We start from the raw sequence: 9,151 nt of genomic DNA on the forward strand, positions 1-9,151 counted from the left end.
GAACGCTTGCTGCCCCAAACTGCTGCAGCAACCTCACAAACCGACTGCAACCAATGCCACGCCTTGGCCCTAAAACCGCAGCACCTACCCAACCCGATAACGCAGTCAAAGTGCTGCCAAACCACGAACATACACATATAGGGTGCTTTTGCTCTGCGGGCCACGCAGCCCACGGGTCTGGACATGGGTCCAGACTCTAGACAGCTGGACCATGGGGTCTCAAAAATGCTGACAGCAAGTCTGGACATACGGTCTAGACTTGCTCAGGTCCGTGTCCACGGAGCACCACCTGAACCGCATTTGGTTCAGGTGCAACGAGGCCGGTCACAGGTCTGGAACAGACCTGTGCCAGCGCCAAAAGGCTAAGGAGCCCACAGCAAGCCTGGTCCAGGCTTGCCAACAAGCAAACCAAGTGCGCCACCTTAACCGAATTTGGTTCAGGTGCAGCAGATACAACTCGGGCCTGCTGTAGGCCCGAGTCCAATCATGGAAGGCCAGAGCATGGTCTGGACAAGGGTGTCCAGACCAGCAGAGGGGGAGTGCAGGATGCACCAAACAGGGTGGTGCAGGGCACTACAGCCCGCACCAGCCAAGAAGGGTCAGCGCCATATGGCGCCAGCGCACCCAGGCCACCCGAGTGCTCTTCCAACACTCGGCGTGCCATGGGATCAACCAGTGGCCTTCCCCATAGGTCTGGGCCTGTGCTCAGGCCTGGGGAAGCCGGCGTCCAGTCTGAACCTACTTGGTTCAGACTGAGAAAACCGAGAGAGGGAGAAACGTTTGGGTTTGGGCTATGAGCGAGCCCAAACCATCACACAGCTCAACAAAGAAAAAGGGAAAAGGGGGCAGGGTCACTGCCGGCCCCTCTCACCATGAGTGGGTGCTGCAACTCAGCAGCCCACACCCAGACCATAAAGCCAAATGACGAGAATGAGAAACCAACTTCTAAAACATTGAAAGGGAAGGAGATGCTCATTCCAAAAAAATCGTAAATCCAACATGCAATACAAGTCATTGTACATCTAATCCACCGAATGAAAACCTATACGCATAAAACGCATACTAGGAGTTCGGTTTCATGCTATCTCAATGGCAAAAACCAGCATAGACATCTTTTTAACAAAACATGAAAGTATGCAAAAACAGGAGATGGTTGAAACCTCACCTTTGAGGCTTTGGAAATGGAGGAAAGAGGTGTTGCTCACGGTTGGAGCTGCAACAAGGTTCACTCACACTCACAACCACACTCACGGTTTGGAAAAGAAAGGGGGAAGAGAGAGAGGCTCCACCAAAATCGCCCAAGGGAATGACCTCTTTCTCTCTCATAAAGCTTTAAATAGTTAGGTTTAAACTAATGGACGACTGGGATTATCCTAGCTTGGATGGAGGGTTGGGGTGAAACACGCCCCTTCATGCCCAATGCATGTCTCTCTTTCAAAAATTTCAGAAAAGCTTTCTAAAATGCCATTGAAAAGGGTTTCAAAGTGTCTTTAAAATTTATAGAAATTACATGGGCTGCCCAAGGCTAGCCGCCCCTTAGGCCCAACCGGTTTTTGGAATTTGAAAACTTTTAAACATATTACAAAAATACCATGGGGCGCCAGCCCCATGCTCTCCTTTGTTGGAATGCGCCCCTCATGATGAAGTCTTATGCTTCATCATGAGTCTTGAAAAGAGACATTGGCCAATTGTGGCCTTCTTTTCAAATCTATGCAAACTTTTTTCAAAAATGCCACCCAGCTGGTCAAACCTAGACCATCTGGTCCACCATAGCCAAAATTGTCCTCCTAGAGGGGCTCCCAATGGGTTTGGACCTTCTCTAGTCGATCCGGATCCAAATCCAAAATCGCCAAATGTGCTATGTTTCAAAACAATGCTTATTTTATGTTTTTAAATATTAAATTAACTTCAATAAATTATTTAGTTATCTTCAAACCCTCAATTAACATGGAATGTTCAATGCCTCTTAAGAAAATTCTCTTTCGTTAGAGAGAAACAAGCTTATTACAACTTGTGTCCAATCGTAGAGCAAAACTCGTAATTCACATGCACTGCCGAGGTTTTTTCGTTGTATAGGTCCCAAATTTGGGGAAAAACTATATAAATATATTATAATTTAACCCTTAAAATTTCAAAGGTTAATTCGTCCAGAATTAAGCTCTTCTTACTTACACAGTGTTCTTACGCGATTTTCGGGTCGCGCGCACAAAGCCAAAACACAAAGCCTAGACAATTTCGTCAAATTGTATGCTATAGACTCATAAACACATGAAAGCATACATTTTAATACTAAGTAAGCAGTAAATTCCTCATAAAATTTCATGGGTCTTACATGGAATGTCGGTTTAGTAAGCAACGAAGTAGTGATGGGAATGTAGTGAAGCTTGGTGAGCAAGAAATTCCGGTGGATGATTGTTTCAAATATTTGGGATCTATCATTCAAAAGTATGGAGAAATTGATGGAGATGTAAATCATAGGATAAAAGTTGGGTGGATGAAATGGAAAAGTGCAACTGGAGTGTTGTGCGATCGTAGAATGCCATTGCGGTTGAAGGGAAAGTTTTATAGGATGACTATTAGGCCCGCTTTACTATATGGTACAGAATGTTGGGCTGCCAAGAGACATCATACTCAAAAAATGAGTGTAGCTGAGATGCGTATGCTGAGATGAATGTGTGGAAATACAATAAAAGATAAGATTCGGAACGAGGAGATACGTAAGAAGGTAGGCATTGCACCCATTGAAAATAAGATGAGAGAGAATCATTTACGATGGTTTGGACATATTCGGCGAAGGCCTAATGATGCTCCAGTTAGAAGGATGGAGAAATGGGAAAATATATTAGTTAAAAGAGGTTGGGGTAGGCCTAGGAAGACATGGATGGAGGTGATAGGAAAGGATATGAATGCTTTGAACCTCACCGAGGACATGGCATTGCATAGAAATGATTAGAGGAGAAGGATTCATGTGGAAGACCCAGAATGATTTTATTTTTTGGTTCATATCGCCGACCCTAATTGTTTTGGGATGAAGGCGTAGTTGTTGTTGTTGTTGTAGTAGAAATAAATTACAATTAGAGGATGATATAGCGTAGACTAGTATGCAGATGCAAGATGAAGAAAGGATGCAGATAAACTAACATACTGATGCTTATGGATGCAAGTGACTCAACGAACGCACGATAAAGAACACACACACGCTTGATGCTACTTTGATATGATTGACATAAGCACGATGTTGGGTCAAAAGGCTAATAAGCACACGATAAGATGAAATCAAGCAAATACGATGTATGGATGCAATCATGTTGCTGGAACGGTATGAGTCTAAAATTTTCCATAAAAAAAAATGCAGACAGAGGTTGAATCGGTGATACGCATGGAAAGTAACTGATCTTGAAATGAAAAGGGTGATGCAGGGTGTCATACTACTAAATCTAGGCTATGCAGCGAATGAAGATTAATGTTATGGAGGTGATGAAGAACTAATTGAATGATATGACGAAACAAAATTGATGCAGAGGGTGAATCGAATGTCAATACATGGGAAATATAACAAATGAAAAAGATAAATCGTGACATCTCAAGCAGATTCTATGAAAATATAGTACTAATTGCAAGAACTAAGGATGCATATGATGGTGTGAAATGAAACATGGTGATTCGTCTACAACGAATGGAATGAAAATATATAAGATGCAGGAAATCAAAAATATGTAAAACAACACTGAAAGAGTTGTAACCCAGAAGAGGGTCAAATTTCTGTTGCAAAATGCAAACCGGTACTGCTACAGGCAGACCGATACTAATATTGCATATGATGCTTCAATGAAGAAGGGGAGATGGAGGAAAGGAATTAACAATGCAAAACTTTGAAAAACTAAAGGAATACACTCACAGAATATCAAAGAGAGGAAGAATGTAGTTCTTAATGTAATAGAGCTTTAGAGGAAGGAAGTATTTCCTCTGAATGCTGGGTGGATCTGGCTCCTTTAGGAAAGAAAAGAGGAGAAGAAGGGGAAGAAGAAGAGATCGATCGATGGGGTGAAAAATGAATAGTGGATGTGAGAAGGGTGGAAGGGTGAAGACGGATGGATGAGCTTGGTGGGGTGAAGACAGATGATTTCATCGACCTCCTGTGGCTGTTCTTATAACAGAAAGCCGTTAGGAAAATTTTTGAAAGTGGTCCCTCTTTTTTTCAAAAATTTTTGGAAAGGTTGTTGTAATTTACAAGGTTTTTCAAAATAGTGTGAAAGCTATTTTTTCTGAAATCTTTTTATGTTTTTGAAAGAAAACCTAAAAATATGAGGGAAATATGAGGAATTTAGGAAATGGGATCCATATAAGGTTTTTGAAAAATGTTTAATTTGAAATCTTGAGAATTTTATAAAAAGAGATATTTTGAAATAAAAGAGTTTTAATTTTAAAATTGGGTTTTAAAACGGATCTGGATCAGAGGTTTTTAGTAAACATTCGAGTTTGGATCTCAAAATTTAGGAAATGAAATTAATGGATCCAAATAGATATTGGATGAACTGTCTGGGCCATTCAGAAAATTGATTTTGTATTTTTTAAATTTTGAAAACAGGAGGATTGAGTCAGAATTGGATTTGGATATTTGATCCGGATCTGAAGTTAAATCAAGCACAGAAGATGAAATTGTATTCTGAATCTCCAAATGAATCCGAGAAATGATTAGAAGTTGATCAGAAGTTGACCCAATTTATTCAGAGGATGGGGACAAGGGCAAAAAGAAAATTTTTTGAATTTTTTGAAAAAATTGGGGTGTTCACAGTAAGCCGAAATATAAATAATGAAAGTAGGATAGGTTGCGCTATAGCCCACCTTGAAGGTGAGGCTCTTATGTGGTTTAGATGGTGCGAAGTTTGTCATGGGCACCCAAACTGGTTTGAATTCGAACGTGAGCTTCTTAAGAGATTTGGTTTGTCTCCCTACACTAACCAAAGTGTGGAGATGAAGAACATCAAACAATAGGGGGACCATATCCAAATGCCAAGCCAGGTTTGAAGATTTGCACACTATGTGCGGGGATTGTCATGAAAATGCTTTAATAGATGTCTTCATTTGAGGACTTAGAAAGGATCTTCGTATCGATTTGTTGTCCATGGATCATCAATTCTTGTAAGAATGCTTCCTAAAAGCTAGGGTGATTGAAGAACGAAACAAAAGTCTGAACTTTGCAAGGAAGCCAAATCGGCCCCTAATGGGTACAGTGGATGCAAAATGGGTCCAAACAAGGATGTTGTGTGCAAGAGAGCTGCTACTACTAATGTTAGGACTAAGTACATATCCAATGCGCAAAATGCCAAATGTAGGAAGAAAGCACATTCCATGAAAAATGGGCCTCATACCACAAATGCAAAGTCCTAAAGATGTTTGACTTGTGAAAGTGATTAAGAAGACGAGGAACCAGTTTCTGAATTGAAACTAGAAGAGGACAAAGGGTTGGACCATGACATTTCATACCATACCTTAATTGGTGCTACAGTCCCAAAATCCATGAGGGTATACGGTTTTTTAAGAGGATGCAAGGTTAATGTGCTTATTGGCACAAGATCAACATAATTTCATTAGAGAACTTGTGCACTCCCTCGAGTGCAAACAAAGGAACACCCCCTCTTCACTGTAATGGTGGGCGACGATAGCCACCTCAAATGCACTCACATGTGCGATGATGCTTAGCTCAATCTCTAAAGAACATGGTTTAAACTTGACCTATATGTGCTGCCCATGAAAGGATGTGATATTGTGTTGGGCATGAGTTGGCTTCGTGGGTTAGGCAAAGTCACTTGAAACTTTGCAAGAATCAAAATGCAGTTTGAAAGAAGTGGCAAGGTCATCAAGTTGAAGGCTCTCCTACCTTCCAAGGGTGAGGATGTGAGCCATGAAGAAGCCCTTCGGCTCTTTAGAGCCACCCACACGACTCTCATGTATTTGTTCCAATCTTTGGAAACCGATCAAGAAGAACTCATTATTGATTACGAGAATGTCTTTATTGAACCAAATGGCCTACCTCACTCTAGAAGTCAAGACCACCACATAGTCCTAAACCCAAATTACGTACTCTTGAGAGAGACCATATAGGTATGTTGTAATACTCGCAAACTTTTTGCATTTACTAAAAATCAATAAAGATGAATTTTATGGTTAAATTATGTATTTAATTATAGTTGAAAGTGCATTTGAATATGTATGATAATTTAAAATTTAATCTCATGGGAATTGGGATTTTTATAGAATTTAAATTTAATTAGAATTAGAATTTAAATTGACTTTGGATTTAATTAAGTGTCAAATTGGATTTTGAATTTAAATTTAAAATTGATTTGGAAACAATTTGGATTGGATATAAGATCTAAACTAAATTGAAACTAGTATTTGATTTGAAATCTAAAATAGAGAATTAATTGGATTTAATTAGTAAATTAATTAAATAATTAATATAATTAATCAAATAGGCAACCAAGAGGGTGGGACCTAGGTGGGTACATCCTCCTTGACTAAAATTATATCTCCCAAAGTCTAGATGGTTAGGAGTTTACTTTAGTTAAGAGTCCATAGTTATTAATGCAAGTAAAAGTAAAAAAAAAATGGATACCAAAAGGGATTGGGAGTCCTAATTGGCTCAAGCCAATTAGGAATTCAATTGGGGGTTGAAGACCTACCCATTTGGGAGTCTCCCACACCCCCACACCAAATTGGAGTGGGACTCCACATGGGATGGGAATCTCGTATGGAAAAAACTATAAAAAGAGGCAAAAAATTCCCCCTCCATTATTCTTCTATCTCTCTCTATTCTCCTTCTCATTTTTTCTCTTCTTCTACCTCTCCCATATTCTCCTTAAGGATTTTTGGAAGGTCTGGAGCTAGTGTAAAAATCCTCCATTGCTGGTGTAGCTAGAGAAGGAGGAACATCATCCCTACAGTTTCGATTTATATTTCTATTTTGTATTTTGATGGCTTGAGATAGGATTTTATTGACTTGTGTGTGCATAGCACCAAGGGTGCATATGCATACCAGATTAAATTTTAGATCTATATACGTGTTTGGGTTGATATCCCATGATTCGGAGGACTACGAGTCTGAATGGGGTTTTACCAAAAATATGTTTTGGGAAAAACCTTAAATTACATTTATTCTTCGTAAAAATCTTGTTCAATATTTTTAAATCATGATGGATGAGAATTTAGTGTGATTAGCATGTGTAAACCCTATTTAAATGAATATTCATGGTGTAAAATAAAAAAAAAACTCAAAAAAAAAACAAAAGAACCTGAATAGTGAAAATCGTTTTTTATGACTCGGGGTTTCTTTTGGGGAAAATAAGGTTTCAAGGATGTATTGATGTTATGTTTCATATTGTAATTCATGTACTGTATAATCCAAACTATATTCATGTAAGATGCATGATTTACAAACGGCTAAAATTAAATATCATAAATAAATTTATATAGGTCATATTGATTAGGGTTTATAGGAGCCTTTTTTAAAAAAATATGATTTATATGATTTTATTTGTGATTTATGTTTGATCAATTCATGATAAATTTGTTCATTATGTTAGATCTGATATACATGTGCATGATACATATTCTATTCAAAATTTAATTCTATTTTTTCAATACGTATTTTGGTATATGATTACTTGTTTTGAATAAAACACTTTCTGGTGTCCTTCAGATTCATTTTTATGTGTTGGATTAATTTGTATGCAACATTAAATTATGTTTATGCTTGTCTAAACTAATATTGATCAAATTATGATGAATTGAATCATGAAATTAATGTTTATATGCTTTATTTTATAAAAAAATACTAATTATACATGATTTTTTGTGTAAATAACATGTATTGTTTTTACGGGCTCAAATACTTTTAAAGAACTTATTGTATGCTCAAACAGTATAGCAAAAAAAATTCAAATTTTAGAGGGATGTTTCAAATTCATTGAGGAAGCCCCAAAGGAAAAATTGGCACTGTTCGAGCTCCATATGAGAAAATATGACCTCCAGAAGTCGAAACAGAATTTTTGTCCTAACAAAATTCTATATACAACTGCACTTTCTTGTGGATTTTATTTCTCTTAATCTGTTGTATGAATATGACTAAAAAAAATTTATGTGTTAGATTACATGATTAACTCTTAATAAAAAAATTGTTGTGTAGATTTGTTACGGTCTTTGAGTTAAAAATCATGGAAGTTGGCTCTGAAACTTGAAAATTTTTGTAGCATGGTCTATCTAAGAGCTTGAACAGGCTACGGTTCATGAATTTTAATTCAAAACTCAGATAGAGTTTGGACCTGATCTCTATATGAGATTATTTTAGACTTGTCCATCTAGTTACGATAATTTTTATAAAAAAAAATCTTATGTAAATTGTTGGATTGATACTTCTTCAGAGAGACTGAATAAGACATATATGTTTGATGAACAGAAAGCCAGTTTTAGTAAAAAAAATATTTTTTCCTGCTCCAAACTTTAATTAAGGCAAAGTTTATGGCTATGTTTAGCTAACACATTCATGCATCTACAATAAAAAAAAGTATAGTTTTACTCACTGTAATATGGTCATAATAGAATTTATACTAGCCAATAAATATTCATTCCTTGCAGTTTTGAGTTAGAACTCTTGTGATACATGTGTCTTGATTCTAAAAGAGGACCAGTTGGACATGTCTCAATTTTAGAACTAGACCAGATGGATACACTAATAGTTTGAGACCAATGTATATTTCAAATAATGTTTATGATATGTCATGTTATGATTATGCATATGTTGAATGATATTTGCACAGTTAAATGAATGCATGATCTGTTTATGTGCTTACATAAGTATGATATGCAATGTATATTATGACATGATTTATGATCATGCATCATGCTGAATAATTATTATTATTACATGCTATGATGCATTATGCATGATTGTTTGCTCGTGTGTGAGCTTATGGTTTAAAAAATTGGTCGGTGCTTGAGAGCTCGAATTGATGTGTTGCATGTGCTCATGTGCATGTGCCTTGTGTGCAGTGTGGATGAAGCCAAATGATATTCTTGTATTGTAAGGTGTGTATGTGAAATGCAAGCACACATGACCGCTCAAGTCTGAGCAAGGGGTTGTTGAGAACCC

Source organism: Nuphar pumila, chromosome 10 (assembly GCF_984573655.1).
Source record: "Nuphar pumila chromosome 10, dmNupPumi1.hap1.1, whole genome shotgun sequence".
Taxonomy (NCBI): Eukaryota; Viridiplantae; Streptophyta; class Magnoliopsida; order Nymphaeales; family Nymphaeaceae; genus Nuphar; species Nuphar pumila.